Genomic DNA, 20,315 nt, shown 5'->3' on the forward strand with positions numbered 1-20,315 from the left:
TTCACTATTTCATCCTGCGTTTGCTGCTGAGCATATCCATAGCATTCGGCGACCAGCTTCATGACGGATGTATTCGACGTTCACAGAGAATATCCACGATCTGCGATCGATTGTCTGCTGAACTTTTATTTATTTATTACCAGACTAAGGCCGGAGTGGCATGTGCAGTGCATAGAAGTCTTCTCCATTCAGCACGGAAATGGATGCACGTCGCCAACCACGCAGTCTGCGGAGGGTCCGCAAATCGTACTCCACCTGATCAATCCAGGTCTCATGTCCATAGATAACTACCGGTCTAATAAGCGTTTTGTAGATAGTCAGTTTTGCGAAGTCCAAAGTACGTACGATTTCCTGCCATGATGCGTCAGTGAGCCCAAGCAAGGATGTTATCGATCATTTAGTAATCTGCCTTCGATCATTTAGTAGTTTGTCAATAACTCATTCCAGAGGCTAAATTTCAAAATGTGTTGTATGGTGGACTGTCAGTGCAAGGTTTTCTACAACTCTCCTTAACAGGTCGATGTTCGAATTTCACTATTAAAGGAGTTACGGTGGTAGTTGCTGTACATATACTAAATGATAACAAAATATGCAATCATTTAGTCTAAGTTACTGCTACTAGCGCTAAAGCTCCGTTATTAGTGAAATTTAAACAACGAACTGTTAGGTAGAGTTGTAGATAAACCTTTGCATTAGAAGTCCACCATACAACACATTTTGAAATTTAGCTTCTGGAATGAGTTATAGACAAACTACTAAATGATCGAAGGCAGATTACTAAATGATCGATAACATCCTTGAGCCCAAGTAAACGAATTCTCCAACCACCTCGATTTCGTCACCATCAATACAAACTCGTGGTGGGTGGCTTACGTTGTCCTCTCTTGAGGAATTCGCTTTTCAGTCTGATTACCCAGTGCTCACCACCGTGTTTATATAGCTCTCCTGGTAGTTGATCAGCTCCAGGGGCTTTGTTGTTTTTCAGCCGGCCGATCTCCTCCTGGATTTCTTGGAGATTCGGAGCCGGAAGTCGTATGTCCTGCGCGCATGCTCTCAGGTTCATTACCATACCGCCACCGTTGTCTGCCACATCGCCATTCAGGTGCTCTTCGAAGTGCTGCTGCCACCTTTGGATCAGCTCACGCTCGTTCGTAAGGAGGTTTCCGTTTATGTCCTTACACATATCGGGCTGTGGCATGTGGCCCTTAGGTGAACGGTTTAACTTCTCATAGAACTTTCGTGTGTTATTAGCGCGATACAGTTGCTCCGTCTCTTCACGGTCTTGATTTTCCTGCTGGTGCTTTTTCCTTCGAAAAATCGAGTTTTGTCTGTACCGTGCCCGTTTGTATCGTGCCTTGTTCGCTCTCGTGTGGTGTTGCAGCAATCTCGCCCATGCTGCCCATGCTAGTCTACCGTCTTATAGCCGCCCAATGTTTAGCCACGGCGGACGACTCCGACGCGTGTTGTACACCGTTAAGAGTTTTGAGCGCAGACATACTGCAACGAGGTAGTGGTTGGATTCAATATTCGCACTGTGGTAAGTGCGGACATTCGTGATGTCGGAGAAGAATTTACCGTCGATCAGAATGTGGTCGTCGATTTGGTTTTCCGTTTCTTGATTAGGTGATTTCCATGTGGATATTCTTGCGGGGGAAGAAAGTGCTTCGGACTACCATTCCGCGGGAAGCTGAAAAGTTTATGCAACGTTGGCCGTTGTCGTTCGATACGGTATGCAGACTCCGATGACCGGTCTATACATTTCCTTCCTTCCTACCTGAGCATTCATGTCACCGATGACGATTTTGTGGGCATCCATCGTATGTCTGCTTCAGCTGTGCATAGAACGCTTCTTTCTTGTCGTCGGGTCTCCCTCCATGAAGGCAGTGCACGATGATGATGCTTTAGTTGAAGAAATATCCTTGCGTTGATTAGCTGCCACTCAATCGCGCGTTGATGCATCTTGCCCAAAACTATGACGACGGCTTCCAGCTCGTTGGTGGTGTCACAGCTTTGGTAGAAGGTAGCCGCTCGATGCCCGCTTTTCCACACTTTCAGTCCTGTCCAACAGATTTTCTGCAGCACTACGACGTCAAAGTTGTGGGGATGTAATTCGTCGTAATAATCCTGTCGCAATCGGCGAAGCCTAGCGACTTGCAGTTCCATGTTCCAAGCTTCCAATCGTGATCCTTTATTCGTCGCCTAGGTCGTTGCCGATTGTATTGAGTCGTATTATCTTCAATGCCGTTCGTAATGGCTGTTTTTAAAGGCGGCTTATTGGGCCTGTGCAAACCTCCTGTCTCGTCGGAGGGCCGTCGTGTCAGGGCTGTTTAGCGTCTCACCTAACACCAGGAATTGGGCTTGTTCGCTTTGAGCGGTAGGCAGAGCCTACTTGCGGATTCATGCAGCTTTTTATAGAGGTTTAACAGGGCCCACTGTCAAACCCCACCACATCCTAGGCAGGCGCCACAACTCGCAGATGGCCTGGGGAGGGATCGTCAAGCCTTGGTAATAGTCCCTGCTGCCCCCAAGACAGAACACTAATAGAGCTTAATAATTTTCAAACGAAAAATTGTAGGAAGTTTTCACATCAAAACTATTTAACCAATGTAGGCCAATTGGTTTCTGATAGCATTAAGTGATAGCTGAGGGAGCGATATTCTTAAGCCTTTTATTCGCATTTTTGATCAGCTTCTTCTCGAATTTGGTCACACAATTGTTCGAATCGATTCTGCCTTTGAGATTGACCGCAGCTGGGGAAGTGGTCGAAGGCTTTGTTTAGTTGGCCTCGTTGCTCTTCTTCTTTTGAATTTTTGGATCCTCTGTTAGTCGTCACCGTCCATGGTCAAATATGTCTCATCGTCCATCACCACGGCATACTAGCGATTTGCCGGGAAAAAATCTTCACCATTGCTCAAGACCGCTCGTTCTTACCGGTTGCTTTGAACGGCTGGTGCAATAGAGGTAATAAACTATAGAGGACGATTATCGCTGCGGTTCCCTTTGTTATCGTTCCCAAACATGTTGGGTACCTATCTGTCAAAACGTACTGGTTTTTCCTTCGTTGACACTTAGTGCCCTATCCTCGCCAGCAAAAGATGTTTCGCCAGTGACGACAGCGACAATCTTCCTCTATAGCTTATTACCTCTATTGCTGGCACAAACCCACGCTCCTTCATGATGGTATGCTTGACGCATTTTCTGTACATGATTTGTTCAGTTGCATTAACTTTTCTTTTCATGGTCCCAAAGGAGGTTTCGTCACCTTTCCCTAGGTTTTGCGCTCAACTTATTATTCAAGCAGGACCGTCAGATGATAGATTGCCGGACCAGCTGTATTTATTCGACACGAAATACTCCCATTATGACGGATTTCTTCACCTAGGCAAGCAGGCGGTAGTAAGAACATGCCATATTTTGCCGTGTCGCCTGAATGTCGAAGTTTGACTGTAAATAATATGGTTACAGCAAAGGGTCGGGGTCTCCTGTTCCTGTTAGCAATGCGTGCAAAAGTATAGGATTGCCATTCCGGAGATGGCGAGTTCGATTCGCGGTCCGGTCCAGCGTTTTCGGGTGGGAAGCATTCTTGACTCCCTGGGCATAGTGTATCCATTGTACTTGCCACACAATATGTATCATGCATTGGCGGGCAAAGAAAAGCTTTCAATTAATAATTGTGGAAATGCTAATAGAACACAGTAAAACACAGTAAAAGATCAAGCCAAGTTCCAGTTGGAATGAAGAGCCATAGAAAAAGAAGCAGAAGAAGCAAAGGTACATTCAGCAGCAAAAGGAATGGAAATTAAATTTGCATGCATAGGAAGATTTTGAATATAGAAAAGTAAAACATCTTGCGAATGTGTATAGTCTCAGCATTTTCTCGAAGGTCAAAGAAATAACCAAATTATAGGCATCGTCATATTAATAGCCACTGTTGAAAAAAATTCTAGCAATGATCCAACACTTGAACATTTAGAATGTTCAAATGGTATAAGTAGTAACGTGTTTGGTAACCCTACGAACACTGATACATTAATATCCTTCCCTAACAATATAATGAAATTGGCTGAGGATTGTAATTGTTTTCAGAAGTTGCAATCGTTTCCGCTTAGTTCGGGAATGCTTAGGAGGCTCCTGAGTGGTGTTTTCACGCAATTTCTGTCTACCCAAGTACCATGATTAGTGGTACAGTATTTATAACAGGGTGGCGGAAACTCTTGGACGCGACTATTCAAGGCTTGCTAATGAGATTTTGCGCAAACTTCACCGCCCCAAGCATGCTGCACGAAATTATCGCCTAAGCGATTTATGTTATCGGTATTCGCACGATTAATTGGATCATCAGATGCAGTGCAAACTGGGCAACATGGAAGATAGGGTGACGACGCAAATGGGAATCTTTCGTTTCATGATCAGTGAAACCAAATGCGGAAGGTACGTCGTTGGTGTCGTATGAACAGAGATGCTTTTCGACTTAATCACATGGAAGGAAACTAATCTTTGTCCATTCAAATTATCAGGAATTTCAAAAGGGCAGTTATTGAAAACATCAACACACATGATAGAGGAATTATTCATACCGATGTTAAAAAACAGATAAAATAGGCGAAATAATTTTATGCAGTCATTAGCAGCCTAATAAAAATATAAGTTAACTTATTCTTGTTACTGCCTATATAAAGCTCATCTTCATAGTTTTTAATGTATCATTTGTATGCATATATCACCCTAATGAACATCCTTACAGCATCTGCTCTCAATGAATATTACATACCCGGCAGCGTTAAAATTCAGCAGCCAATTCCTCATCGGAAAGTGCGAAAATAAATTTCCCCGGGAGCACTTCCACCGACGACTGCCAATAACTGCCACATGGCGAAAAAAAAGCGCTTGTAGTTCTTGACCAGCACAGCAGAGCCTGCAGGGCGAAGCACTAACGCGAAGCGGACCTCCGGATAATTAATTAGTTTACATGCACAGAAAAGGTGTTTTTATATCATCGCATATATAAATAAAAGATAATCTACGCCACGCCAGTCGACGCTCTCGGTATGGTCGCTCGTATTGCTGCAGCACGGCTGTTCTTCCGTTTTGTTCGGCCAGGTCGATCGCCAACTGGATACCTGCACGGCTGGGTGCTCTCCAGCTTGGAAGATTAGCACCGCGGAAGATTAGCTCAGCTTGTGCGAGGAGAAGTGGGCAATCGGTGGAACATTTATTGTACTTATAATAAAATATGATTAGTGAGAACGTTTTGCAGGGCAACGTTCATCGTTGGGGATTTAGCTCAGTATGTGGAGCAACTTCAGTTCAAATAGATAAAACTCAGAAGTGAACGTCTGAAGATCTTTCCCATATAAATATAAAAACTATAAGAAACTATAAGAACTATAATTGGAACCCGTATTTTTTCTCTTGATAAAATAAAATAAAAATATATTACAAAAAGAGATGTGAAGTGCAAAATTAGGATGACAAGTGACAAAAATTAACGAGAGATGAAGGAGCAAAAAAAAAAGGCTGGGTAGTAAATTTTGGAAGATAGGACGTGATATAGGAAGATGTTAAAAGAGATAAAAATAAAGGGATAGGGACATGAAATGATGTAGAGAAAAATAGAAAAAGAGGTAGTATGAGAGGTAAAAAGGTAGGAAGAGATAAAGGACATGAAGAAAAAGTAAAATAATATGAGAGATAGAGATGGATGGGTAAGAAGTAGACCTGTGCGCCGCCACATCATGCCGCCGCTGCCGACGATTTTCTCACGCCTCCCCCGTCGTCAAAAATTAATCGGCGCGCCGTCGCATGAAAATTAACCACGCCTCCGAACATTTTTTACCACGCCGATGGCATTTTTTCGTTAAGTCTAGATTTATATAGCTCCTGTCGGAAATATATGTGTTCAGTCAAATTTATATGACAATTACCTTCTTTACTATTATGATTCATTCATTTTTATTTCCGATAAAGCCTAGATATCCACTAGGTCCCTTGTTGTACAACGTATGCTCGGTCAAAGAAAACAATCTTTGTTAAAACAAACAAACATTTAAAAATTAAGAAAATTAGGAATTATCCTCAGGGATTCAAGGAATTGCTCCTAGAACTTCCGTCGTATCCGTCGTGCTCCTAAATATTCCGTCATGAATTAATCATGAAAGAGAAATTTTCCAGAGCAGTTCCTTGAGGAATTTTCTAAAGAAAGTTCCAGGAGCACATATAGGAATATTTCTGGAAGAGTTCTTCAATGAATTTTCGCGGATATCATTGTAAGTATTTTTATGAGAATTCTTGGAGGATTTCCGGAGCCTCCGAAGAAAAAGCGGGAGAATCTCCGGAGAAATTTTCTTATGATATGTCGGACGTGTTTTCAACGGAATCCCGGCAAAATCCTGTAGGCCTTTCAGAGCGAATTTTTAATGAAATTCTGGAGAAGCTTCCGTAGGAATTGCTGGGAGAAATTCTCAAATGATTTCCAGAGAAATTTCCGAGGAAATTCTTGTAGAAATTTTCAGAGGAATTCTCAGGAGCATTTATTTGTGAACGACTTTCTGCGCAATTCTGGGGTGGGAATTTCCGGGTTCTTCTTCTTATTGGCATTACAACCCTACACTGGGACAAAGCCGCCTCGCAGCTTAGTGTTCATTAAGCAATTCCACAGTTATTAACTATGAGGTTTCTAAGCCAGGTTACCATTTTTGCATTCGTATATCATGAGGCTAGCACGATGATACTTTATGCTCAGGGAAGTCGAGACAATTTCCAATCCGAAAATTGCCTATGCCGACACCGGGAATCGAACCCAACCACCCTCAGCATGGCCTTGCTTTGTAGCCACGCGTCTTACCACAAGGCTAAGAAGGGCCCCAGAAAAATTTCCGGGTTAGTTTCGGGAAGACTCCCTAGAGGAAGGTGCGTAAGATTTAGTTTTCGATCTAGTTTTCGTAATTTAATCTAGTTTTCGTAATTAAAGTTACATGAGAAGTACCTCATGAATTCCTGGACAATTTTGCGGAAGAACTAACGGGAGGTGAGTTTATTGAAATTTGAGAGATGTTTTGGAGGAACTTCAGAGAGAATTTCAGAAAAAAAATCTGTAGGTAATTATTATAAAAATTACAAGATTTCCCGGGGATTCTCAGAGCAAACTTCTTGATGCATTCATAAAGAAACTCCTGAAAAAACTACCGGAGGAGCTCCTGGAAGTACTTCCGGAGGAATTCTTGGAGAAATTTTTAGAAAAAATCCGGGAGGAAATTCTGGAAAAAATCTTGGAGGAACTTCCAGAGGAATTCATAGAGGAACTTTAGGAGGAATTCCTGGAGAAACTTCCACACGAATTACTGGAGGAACTTCCACAAGAATTACTGGAAGAACTCCCGGAGGAATTCCTGGAGGAACTTTCTAAGCCATTCTTGGAGGAACATCCGGAGAAAGTTCCAGGAACTACCAGAGGAATTCCTGGAAGAACTTCCGGAGCATTTTCTAAAGGAATTCCTGAAGCACTACTTGGAGGAACTTCCGGAGAAATTCCTGGGGAAACTTCCATATAGATTCTTGGAGAAATTTCCAGAGGAATTGCTGAATATACTTTCGGATGAATTCCTTGAGGAACTTCCGGAGGAATTCCTTGAGGAACTTCCGGAGGAATTCCTTGAGGAACTTCCGGAGGAATTCCTTGAGGAACTTCCGGAGGAATTTCTGGAGGAACTTGGGGAATTCAGGAGGAATTTCCGGAGGAATTCAGGAGGAATTTCCGTAGGAATTCCAGGAGGAACTTCCGGAGGAATTCCAGGAGGAACTTCGGAGGAATTCCAGGAGGAACTTCCGGAGGAATTCCAGGAGGAACTTCCGGAGGAATTCCAGGAGGAACTTCCGGAGGAATTCCAGGAGGAACTTCGGAGGAATTCCAGGAGGAACTTCGGAGGAATTCCAGGAGGAACTTCGGAGGAATTCAGGAGGAACTTCCGGAGGAATTCCAGGAGGAACTTCGGAGGAATTCCAGGAGGAACTTCCGGAGGAATTCCAGGAGGAACTTCGGAGGAATTCCAGGAGGAACTTCCGGAGGAATTCCAGGAGGAACTTCCGGAGGAATTCCAGGAGGAACTTCGGAGGAATTCCAGGAGGAACTTCGGAGGAATTCCAGGAGGAACTTCCGGAGGAATTCCAGGAGGAACTTCGGAGGAATTCAGGAGGAACTTCCGGAGGAATTCCAGGAGGAACTTCGGAGGAATTCCAGGAGGAACTTCGGAGGAATTCCAGGAGGAACTTCCGGAGGAATTCCAGGAGGAACTTCGGAGGAATTCCAGGAGGAACTTCGGAGGAATTCCAGGAGGAACTTCGGAGGAATTCCAGGAGGAACTTCGGAGGAATTCCAGGAGGAACTTCGGAGGAATTCCAGGAGGAACTTCGGAGAAATTCCAGGAGGAACTTTCGGAGAAATTACAGGAGGAACTTTCGTAGAAATTCCAGGAGGGATTTTCGGAGGAATTCCAGGAGGAACTTCCGGAGGAATTCCAGGAGGAACTTCCGGAGGAATTCCAGGAGGAACTTCCGGAGGAATTCCAGGAGGAGCTTCCGAAGGAATTCCAGAAGGAACTTCCGAAGGAATTCCAGGAGGAACTTCCGGAGGAATTCCAGTAGAAACTTCCGGACGAATTCCAGGAGGAGCTTCCGAAGGAATTCCAGGAAGAACTTCCGGACGAATTCCTGGAGGAACTTCCGGAGGAATTCCAGGAGGAACTTCCGGAGGAATTCCAGGAGGAACTTCCGGAGGAATTCCTGGAGGAACTTCGGAGGAATTCCAGGAGGAACTTCGGAGGAATTCCAGGAGGAACTTCCGGAGGAATTCCAGGAGGAACTTCCGGAGGAATTCCAGGAGGAACTTCGGAGGAATTCCAGGAGGAACTTCCGAAGAAATTCCAGGAGGAACTTCGGAGAAATTCCAGGAGGAACTTCCGGAGGAATTCCAGGAGGAACTTCGGAGGAATTCAGGAGGAACTTCGGAGGAATTCCAGGAGGAACTTCTGGAGGAATTCCAGGAGGAGCTTCTGGAGGAATTCCAGGAGGAACTTCCGGAGGAATTCCCGTAGGAACTTCCGGAGGATTTCCAGGAGGAACTTCCGGAGGAATTCCAGGAGGAACTTCTGGAGGAATTCCAGGAGGAACTTCCGGAGGAATTCCGTAGGAATTTCTGGAGGAGTTCCTGGAGGAATTTCCGGAGGAATTCCTAGAGGAATTTCCAGAGGAATTCCTAGAGGAATTTCCGGAGGAATTTCTGGAGGAATTTCCGGAGGAATTCCTGGAGGAATTTCAGGAGGAACTTCCGGAGGAATTTCTGTAGGAACTTCCGGAGGAATTCCTGGAGGAACTTCCGGAGGAATTCCTGGAGGAATTTTCGGAGGAATTCCTGGAGGAACTTCCGGAGGAATTCCTGGAGGAACTTCCGGAGGAATTCCTGGAGGAACTTCCGGAGGAATTCCTGGAGGAACTTCCGGAGGAATTCCTGGAGGAACTTCCGGAGGAATTCCTGGAGGAACTTCCGGAGGAATTCCTGGAGGAACTTCCGGAGGAATTCCTGGAGGAACTTCCGGAGGAATTCCTGGAGGAATTTTCGGAGGAATTCCTGGAGGAACTTCCGGAGGAATTCCTGGAGGAACTTCCGGAGGAATTCCGGAGGAATTCCCGGAGAAGCTACCGGAGGAATTCCCGGAGGAACTTCGGAGGAATTCCTGGAGGAACTTCGGAGGAATTCCTGGAGGAACTTCCGGAGGAATTCCTGGAGGAACTTCCGGAGGAATTCCTGGAGGAACTTCCGGAGGAATTCCTGGAGGAACTTCCGGAGGAATTCCTGGAGGAACTTCCGGAGGAATTCCAGGAGGAACTTCCGGAGGAATTCCTGGAGGAACTTCCGGAGGAACTTCCGGAGGAATTCCTGGAGGAACTTCCGGAGGAATTCCTGGAGGAACTTCCGGAGGAATTCCTGGAGGAACTTCCGGAGGAACTTCCAGGAGGAATTTCAGGAGGAACTTCCAGAGGAATTCCAGGAGGAACCCACTTTTATTTTATACTTCCTACAAAGTGACATAAGTGTTGGTGTTTCTGGCTTTGGAGAAGTCAATAGTCTCTCAACTATGTAACTACATTACGATGTTTTTGAGATTTTTTATTTTTTTATGGGCCATACTAGAGCCCAGGTAACATTTTTGGTTTTATAACGACCTACAAAATTTACACTTCCTGACTTTCATACAGCCGACATAAAACTAAAATGTTACTGGGAAAGGGAGATAGAGAGATAATAAGATTAGAAGAGAAATAGAGCATGAATATATTTAGAGAAATGAGGAATCGGAAGATAGGAAGAAAGGTAGAGAGGTATGAATATGAGTAGAAAGAGTTAAATATATCGTTTAGTGCACGGTGCATGAAAAAGTAACCAGTAGCTCGCGGTGTGTTCAACCAAACAAAATAAGACTTTTGATTTTGAACTGCTGTGTGGAAATCGTTTCCTCTAGTCTCAAGTATTCATATTGGATGAAAAAATATTCCCGTAAACTGTTTTGTTCATAACATAAACCCAGAATTTTGATGAAACATCGGAACTATTTTATGGCATACTTTTAATCCTGATCGTGAAGTCTAGCATCTGAAGATAGATTTTCTTACTTCAAAAAGAAGCTTCTACCACTTCTCAATGAAGTTTTCTGCGCTTCTTAACATGTCATTACTATAACATATCAGTACTATACTGCCGCTAACCGAAAGTCGAGCAAATCTGTATATGCATAGCTATAGTATGAATCTTTTTCAGTTAATGCTCATGAAATATGTATTTCTTGTTTTTAAGGAAGTTTAATTGTTAAGCTTCCTTACATTAAGCGAAAACTTGCCTTGTCGTGACGGTTAACAAAAAGTCTGTAAAGGCTCCCCCAGACCTAAGCGATTTCATCGCCGCAACGGCGACAACTAGTCGCCGCGATTCTTCCGTTGGGTCGCTGCAGGCAATGTTCTATTTGTGCTTCCATACCAACGGCGACAGCATCGCTGTCGCCTAGCGATAGAATCGCGTCGCAACTGTCGCGTCGCGTGTGTTTGGGGGAACCTTAAACCCGTTTACGAGAGTAAAATATGGCGTAGTTTCCATTGTTCACACCATTATTATTTTAACGTTTACTTTGTTTCCAAAACCAAACTTTAGAATTCAAACAAGGTTTTTAGCAATTATAAAAATCAGGGATTATTATGGGCACAAAAATTTACCAAGAAAAAAAAATAGTTACAAGAGAAAGATTGTTGCTGTCGTCGCTGTCCGGAACATCTTTTGCTGGCGAGGATTAGGGAGCTTAATGCCAATGAAGGGAAAATACATACGATTTGACAGTTTGGTACTCAACATGTTTCGGACAGCAAAACAAGGACTATCTTTATCTAGTAACTAAAATTTCTTCTATTGAAATCTATACATTCTACATTGAACACAAAATTAATTAATCACTTTTTCACCGAAACAACGTCTTGTGTCAAATTTTAGAAGCATTAAAGGGATTTCTGACTACAATCTGCTATTGTATACCAAGCCTTAATGATGTGCGGTACTAATGATGATCGTCGACAAAGTTACAACAAGGCCATAAAACCGACCATTCACTACGTGATAATTAAGAAGCAATTTCCGCTCCTGAGATTGATCAACACTGCATTAACGATAGTGCTTCTTACGACGACGGCAGCGACACGGCCACTTATCGATATTGATTTTCCCTTACTTACAACACACACAATCTTCAACTTCGGTTGTGTACGCCGTTTTCTGTCGCCGTCGTGATCATTTGCGCTCGATTAGCCCATTTATCGCCGCGGCCAATCGATAATAATCATATGTAATGGAGCTCGCATGGCGCACGGACGGCTTTTGATTAGCGACATCATCGGCAACTAGGCTCATAGCGCGCGCCTAATGCCATTCTACCATTGGTTGCATTGCATCGGCCGGCGGCGTGGCAGCATCATTATCCTTCGCACCATAGTGACTGGCGCTGCTGGCTGGAGTCATCGGTGACGACGACGGAACGATGGTCGTTTGCAAACGCAATCTAACAGCGATATTAATATTGAATTAAGCCTAATTAACGGGCTAAATATTTATTAAAACTCATTTACTGTGACAAGCGAAGTGACAAGTTTATAAAACAGTTTGCATAAGTATCGACCGGCGTTTGACGACGGTGAACAGCTGAAAGGGGCGGAGGAGATCTCACCGCTCATTAACTTGATCTTGTTGGGAGCGGTGTTTCTCAAACGATGGGTGTCTGCGTTTTTGTTATACGCTAGTTGTAGGATAATTACCCATTTGGCACCATTCATAAGCGGGTAACAGGGACTATGTTGAAGTATTCGACGATCCCTCCCCAGGCCAACTGCGAGTTTGGGTGCCTGCCTAGAATGTGGTGGGTTTTGACAGTGGGCTCTGTTAAAGTTCTATAAAAAGCTACAAGTATCCGCAAGCAGGCCCCGCCAGAGCGACCGTGTGCCGCTCAAAGCGCACTAGCCTAGTCCTGGTGTTAGGTGGGACACTAAACAGACCTGACACGATGGCACGCCAACGAGGCAGGAGTTTTGGGTATGCCCAATAAGCCGCCTATAAAACAAATAATTACGAACAACATAAGAAGAAATAATACGACTCGATACAATTGGCCTGGACCTAGGCGACGAATAAAGCATCACAAATGAAGACTTGGAACATGGAACTATAGGTCGCTAGGTTTCGCAAGATAATCTGCGATAAATTACATCCCCGCAACTTCGACGTCGTTGCACTGCTGGACAGTACAGAAAGTGTGGAAAATGGGAATCGAGTGGGAACCGGCTTCATAGTGCTGAGAAAGAAGCGCTAACGCGTGATTGGGTGGCAGCCAATCAACGCAAGGATGTGCAATCTGAGGCCAAAAAGGCGATTTCTTCAACTGTAGTATCTTCAGCGGGCACTGCCCACACGAAGGGAGACCTGACGACATAAAACAAAACGTTTTAAGCACAACCAGATCATAAATATGATGGATGACAACTGCGGGACGTCAAAATCGTCATCGGCGACATTATAGCTAAGGTAGCCAGGGAAGAAATGTATGGACTGGTCATCGGACCGGATAGTCTGCATACCGTATCGAACGACAACGGCCAACGATGCAGCCTCCCGTGGAATGGTAGTTCAAAGCAATTTCTTCCCCTGCAAGAAGCCACATAAAAATCAGCAAATCAAGAAACGGAAAACCAAATCGAACCCGTTCTAATCGACGGTAAAGTCTTCACAGACACCAGGAACGTCGATATAATATTAAATCCGATCACTAACTCGTTGCAGTATGCTTGCGCTCAGAACGGTGTACAGCACGCGTCGAAATCGTTCGCCGCGGTTAAACATTGCGCGGCTACGAGACGGTAGACAATGGCTTTGTGCACAAATTACGTAAGGCAAAAAATCTGGATTTTGAACCCCATCATGTAACAACAAGTAACACGTGACCAGACCCCCCCCCTTTAATAACGTAGCGTTCACTAAGCCTCCATATTTTCCAATGTTATAAAAACATCACAAAACCCTGTTGTTAGTTTTTTTCTATGTTTTATCCTCATTTGGAAAATTTTTATACAGTTCGGATGGCAAATTTTTATATAGTTCTACATAAGAACCAGTTTGACGAACATTGACTCCACCTCTCGTTTAGTCAAGCATCAACCATGTTCTACAAACCGCGACACGAAAACTCAATTTATTCGACCAACAATATCACACACGAACGACCGATGCACCAACTTGAACACCAACCTTTAAAATTTATATGGGGACTTGTGCGACTTCACTACAAACGTTCAAACATGTTCGGTTACAAGGTTAAAATACTTCAAACTTCCATTTACTTCCTCTATGAATATAGAGGAAGTAAAAGGAAGTTTGAAGTATTTTAACCTTGGAACATTTTCCTCTAAGACGCTCAATATTGATTATTTCATGTTCGGCGAGCTTTGACTCCGACCCCCGGATAGGTCAAACCAAAATCAAACCGCTTTGATTTTTTTTTTCAACCGAGGCACCAACTGTCAAATGGTTGTTCGAACAACTTTACACACGGTCATAGAAAGCGGCAACCGAAGCATTTTCACGAGGGGGCGGAGACAATGTTGGTCCAACGTGTTGTAGCGTATATACGCTACATAAGACTCTGGCTCCTCTGGTTTTTGTTAACTTTATCGCGGATTCAGTTTCTCTTCGCTCCTCTATCGTCTTCCAGGTCTCATCGGTAATCCATTGTTCGCCCAGATTATTCTCCGTGTTGGCAGAGTTCTGAGCTCTAGGACTTGGCGAACGCCTCACAGTTAGCGTAATTGTACCTCCAATGTAGGGCCTCTTGGTAATACAGTAATATCCCGATTTTATCACCCCCTGGTGAAATTTGGGGTGATAAAACAGGGTATGTGACAAAATTGACAAAATTGGCACACTAAGTGTACGTAAAGGCTATAATACTGCTTCAAAAACAAAATTTTGATAGGAGGCCCGGAGGGCCGATTTTTATATACCGATCGACTCAGCTCGACGAATTGAGGTGATGTCTGTATGTGTGGATGTATGTGTGTGTGTGTGTGTATGTGTGTATGTGTGTGTGTGTGTATGTGTACAAATTTTGTAGACACACTTTTTGAACTTCCCATTGTCCGATTTGCTCGCAACAAGTTGCAGTCGACGCGGAATTCAGTCCCATTGTTTGCTATTGAAAATTAGATCCATATCTCATCGCAATCTGGAGTTATGACCAAAAAACTGTTTTGCGTATAAAAAAAGGCAAAATGTTCTACACTGAATTTTCCTAGATTCGAACTGTTGACCTCTTGGGTGGAAGGCGCTTGCCATACCACAAAACCATCGAGACACACATGGAATGAGTAAATATAAGTTGTACAGTATTCATCAAATTGGTATACGTTCATTTCTTTTCAAAGCCACAGAGTTCACTCTGCTAGGGTAACGGTACCAATATTGGAAGTATTATTGAATCAATTAAAGAAAATATATTTGATAAAATCAATAGTGGTTCTAAATTGATAGTTTTAATGCATTAACTGATAGACAAACTTTGAATTTGCTAGATATGAATTGGATTCATTTCGCCTTGATAATTAATCTAAATTTTCTTGGAGGTAAAATGAACTCCACTATACTGCCGTCGCAAGCATAATCGTCCAATATTGATTTTGCATGGAAGAAAATATGGAACAGTTACGCTTGCGGCGGCAGTATATAGGTAGGAAGGCCAGTTTGTTGGGGAAATTATTGTTTTCAATTAATATTCATAATGGCATAATTACAACGTGTCGCTTCAAGTAAAGCAAACGTTAAGAAATGCAATGATGAACAATATTATTAAGAACCCATTGTCTTCACTGAAGGCATGATCGCCCTATAAGTGTTTATTTGGGTAACCTCTAACGAAGAGAAAACTGTTCAATAATTAATAACGTTTCTCTTTTCTAAATGTAATCAGGCCCATTTTTTCTATTATTTTGCTATCATGCGCTCGCATACCCTATATACGAGTGAACTTCTCACGTGGCAGCTATTTTTGTGGCGTTCAATCAGCGTATGGTAGCGCAGCTGGTGTACGTGAGGACGCTATGCAAGCACATTTCGGCGGGAGCGAACGGCACTGCATTCGCTTCAGTCGCTTGCCGTCGGATGAATATCGCAAAAGGAAGCATCACCAACACACCGCTTTGGCCCTGACGGAAGCGAGTAAACAAAATGGGGCCGGATGATGCTTTTTTATTTCACCCGGTAAGGGATATAAGGCGTCAATTTCAAAATGATTGTTAAAACGTTAAAACACATTTTAGCCGAAAATAGTTAGATTTTTCGGGTTCGAAATTTAATTTACTTTTAGATTGGCAACATGAAAGTCTAATTATTTCGATTAAAACATGTGTAGATATGTAGCCTAACATATAGGTGAAGATTTCGGCTATCTGCTGGTGTTGGATTGCGTGGGAGTGCTCTCGGCTCTCAGATTTGACAAATCGATGTTTTAATTTTAAACGCAGAGAAGTCGTTTTAAAAATTTAGTATGGGACGATTCAAATATGACGTCAATTACTTTTTGGGATTTCTAGACCCCCTCCCCCCCCTCTGTCACGCTTTTTTGTATACCTAGTACATGTACTGTCACAAAATCATAGCCCCCCCCCCCCCCAAAACCCTGTGACATCTTTTTTGAACGACCCCTTTTGAGTTAAAAAAAAAAAAAATTTTTTATAAATATGTTTCCAAAAAAAAAAACAGAAGGGTTATATACAAGATACGACCGCCCGACGTAAACTACGTAAAGCAGATCATAAGATAATAATTTATTTGTTTAGAGCTTAGAGTGATTAAAATTTTGATTTTTTCGCTCCCCTATGCTTGAACGATAACATTTGCTGTTTTGATGAACCTCCTAATTTTTCATTTGAGTTGGTTGTAATTTAACTGAATACGATCAGTTTAAAAAGTTTGTATGGAAATCGCCCCGTATGTGAAAGATCGTTTCGTGAGGCGGCTCATTAACTATTTAGTGGGAGATCTCCCAGCGCACGACACCTCCCAATACCGGACACTTCTTAAAACAATACTTGCAGAGCTCCCTCCTTCAACTTATTAAGTACAAAAGGAAGCTATTGAAAACAATTTTTAATATTTACAGCTTGAAGCACGTGAAAAATATGATTATTCTGAATGATGTCTTTACTCATGTAACAGGAACTTAGTCACATTTGAACAATATTTGAACATTTGATACAATAGTGTCCGGTACTAGGAGATATTTTTCTGAACCGTGAAATTATTCTAAAAAATTCATCGTCGTAAAACGTGTTCAAATGATCAAATATAGCTTGTATGAATCATCAATGGCCATATTTTATGTATAAGGTATAAAAGGAAACATAATCCGGATAGTTAGAGTTTTTTGTCAAATGGCTTATGTGTCCGGCACTGGAGGATCTCCCCCTAAATATAATCAGCCCGAAGACATCGAAGAATATTTCCTAATCTGCTAGACGGTTGTTGTTGAGAACCGATCGATTTCGTAAGAAAAGATATAATGAAAACAAAAATGCTCATTATTGATATGTTATTCTTTTACGTGCTCAATTGAATTTCCACGATTTAGTATTTACTTAATAATTTTTTTTGCAAGCAGCAAATTGTTTCGCTACAAAAACGATATATTCACTCGCTAAATTTCCTATGTTGCCAACGTACTCATATATTTTTATATATTAATGAGCAACATTGCAAAACGGTTTTCCAAAAACGTTACTGTTTTCATAGTAATTCTCATACTTCAAATCGCGTGTGCTGAGTAAAATTACAACCAAATCTGCTAAAAATTAGGGAAGTTCTATAAAGACAACTGATGCCACCGTTTAAGCATAGGGGAGCGAAAAATTCAAAATTTGAACTAATCTTATGAGCATGATTGACTGCCACGGTTGTTACTCTGTTTCTGCCAGGCCAGATGTAATTACAAAGATAACCAACAGATGATATTTGAGAATAATATAACCTTCAATGTGTACACACGGGTGACCCAAATTTAAGTAATACCGGCGCCGCCCGTGTCCGAATGCGAACCAATTAATGAATGGGTAGGAATATGTTGACGTGATACTTGCATTAATAGAGTAAGCCGACGAGTCATCTGCATTTCCTCGAGTAACCATCGTTGGATATCGGGAGGTAGCGAGGTTCGTTTTGGTAAACGTTTTGCCTCGTGTAATGTGTAGTTTTTCCGCAAATCATGATCGATTGCACACCAATTCATTTATGTTTCGAACAAATTTAGCGTAATTCAATATATGAAAATGGATGGATATGACAATTTAAAATTTTCATTTAAAAACCCCAAATTTATTATTCCGCAGTGGTGATGATGCCTTTACTTTCTCCGACTGTTGTGTGACTTTTGAAGTGTTATTTTAAAGGGGTGCTGCCTAAATAGTAAAATAATCTTTCTTATAGTTGATAATCAATTTTAATGATCAGTAGTACTTTTTCATTAACACTACTTTTTTGCTCCGACCGCGGACATTGGTCTGGTTCTATTGTTGTGCTTTTTGAGCGAATCACCGCACAAAAGTATAGCGCAAGAACCAACGGCACCAGACGGCGGTCGTAACGAAACACTGAAATTTTACGGGGTTGGCAACGAATTATAATCTTCAATGATTTTACATTGATAATCAATAGTTGCAATGGGCTTTAAATATTGCTGGAGAGTTTCCGATTCGATTGATAATAAAATCTCGAAAATCCATTGAAAGATAAAGGAGTTATTAACGTTTGAAATCTTACATGATTTCGTGACGGTCTCGAATTTGGAAATTTTCATTTGTCACCCTGTATCCGAGTCTTCCCCTTAGACGTAGTTTACGTCAAAAGAGAACCGAACGAGCGTCGAACATAGACTCTCTGAGTGAGAGGCTAGAACGTTACACCCTCAGCTATCTTCACTCCTTGGATGAGCGGTGATCGAAGTATAACAGGTTATACGCAATTTGCACTGATCATCGACTGCTTGTGCATTCGTGCGGAAACCCACCGGATGCTGTGTTTAGGTTCCGTGGCATATTTAAATCATCTGACGTTGAAAAACATATACGATTGAGTCTACGTCATGTGCTTTTGTGTCAATTCATTCAGATATGTCACCTAATATTCATAGTGTTTTGATGTGCAGGGAAGCAACATCACTTTCAACGTTTAATTTTAATCCTCTGTAATGCATTCTTCCTGGCGTTACAGCAAATAATCTATTTTGGCACAGTATATGTAGAACATGGCTTTTCTAACAATTAGTTTGTAAATAAAACAATTTATTTTAGTAAATGGTTTTGATTTTCTACAAATATTAACCTACTATATTCCTACCTTTTCGCTTGCATATCTTCTGTGAGGTTTTGATAGTTAATTAATTCATGCTATACATAAGTCCTAAATCTTGGACTTCGCTAGACCAATTAATTGGAACCCCATTCATAGTGATAACATATATGTTTGAAGTTTTCAAATATCACTCGGATTATGTGGGAGAAGCTGAGTTTTGGAAGGATTCGGAGAAAATGTTCCATTCTTGCAAGTCAACGGAAAATGTATCCAAACTTTTCTACAATCCAAGCATGTTTTTGGATCATGTAGTAAACTCAGTTCGATCATTTAGTTTGTCGATGACTCATCCCGGAGGTTAAATTTCAAAACGTGTTTTATGGTGGACTTCTGGTGCGAAAATTTTTCGACAGCTCTGCCCTACAGTTTGTTGTTTTAATTTAACTAATAATCGATTTAAAACACTAGTTTGTAATAACTTATACTGAATGATAACAAAAAAAAAAATTTTTTTATTAGTTATTATTAGTCAGTATAAGTTACTGCAACTAGCGCTATCATTTTGTTATTAGTGCAAAAGAAACAACAATAAGACAGAGTTGTATAAACCTTCGCACTAGAAATGGTGGACATCACGTTTGAAATTCAACCTTTGGAATGAGTTATTGACAAACTACTAAATGTATAGGTTTGATAATTATTAAATTAATTAAGTATAATATTAGGTATGCAATCAGTATGATATAAAGTATTATACATTATTGGCCCAAGTATGCTGATTTAGGTAACACCAGCTCTGTCACGAGTAATCTATCAGATTGTGTACATGGATAGTTTACCTGTATGGAGTGAACTGATAAATAATTTTGGATCTTTTGGATTTTGGATACAAAAGCAAATTAAAATTAATTAGTTCTAATTCAACCTTCGTACCATCACTGTGAAATGCTCTCCATATGAAAAAAAAGCAACCATAGTAGAATTATCTTCAGATTTTATAAGGTCGGATCTAATTCGTTAATTTTAGTTGAAAAATGGTTGAATGTCAATGACAAAAACCAATATGAAGAATCATACTATTTAAAACAATAATTTTAAAAAGGCTAGCTTATTGATTGGGTGACAGCAGCCTAAGCTGGATTCTGACTTCAAACTGGGAAGTACTCGACTGTTTGCCAACTGGAAACATTTTTTGTTCTATATCCCGGGATTTTTTTGTAATACTAAAATAAATGCTAATACTAAAATAAAACGTCACTGCATTCGCTTCAGTCGCTTGCCGGTGGATGAATATTGCAGAAGGAAGCATCACCAACACGTTCTATTGGCCCATCACCCCGGCAAGGGTGAAGGGCGTCAATTTTAAAATGATTGTTAAAACGTTAAAACACATTTTCGT

This window comes from Armigeres subalbatus, unplaced genomic scaffold (genome assembly GCF_024139115.2).
Source record: "Armigeres subalbatus isolate Guangzhou_Male unplaced genomic scaffold, GZ_Asu_2 Contig141, whole genome shotgun sequence".
Lineage (NCBI taxonomy): Eukaryota > Metazoa > Arthropoda > Insecta > Diptera > Culicidae > Armigeres > Armigeres subalbatus.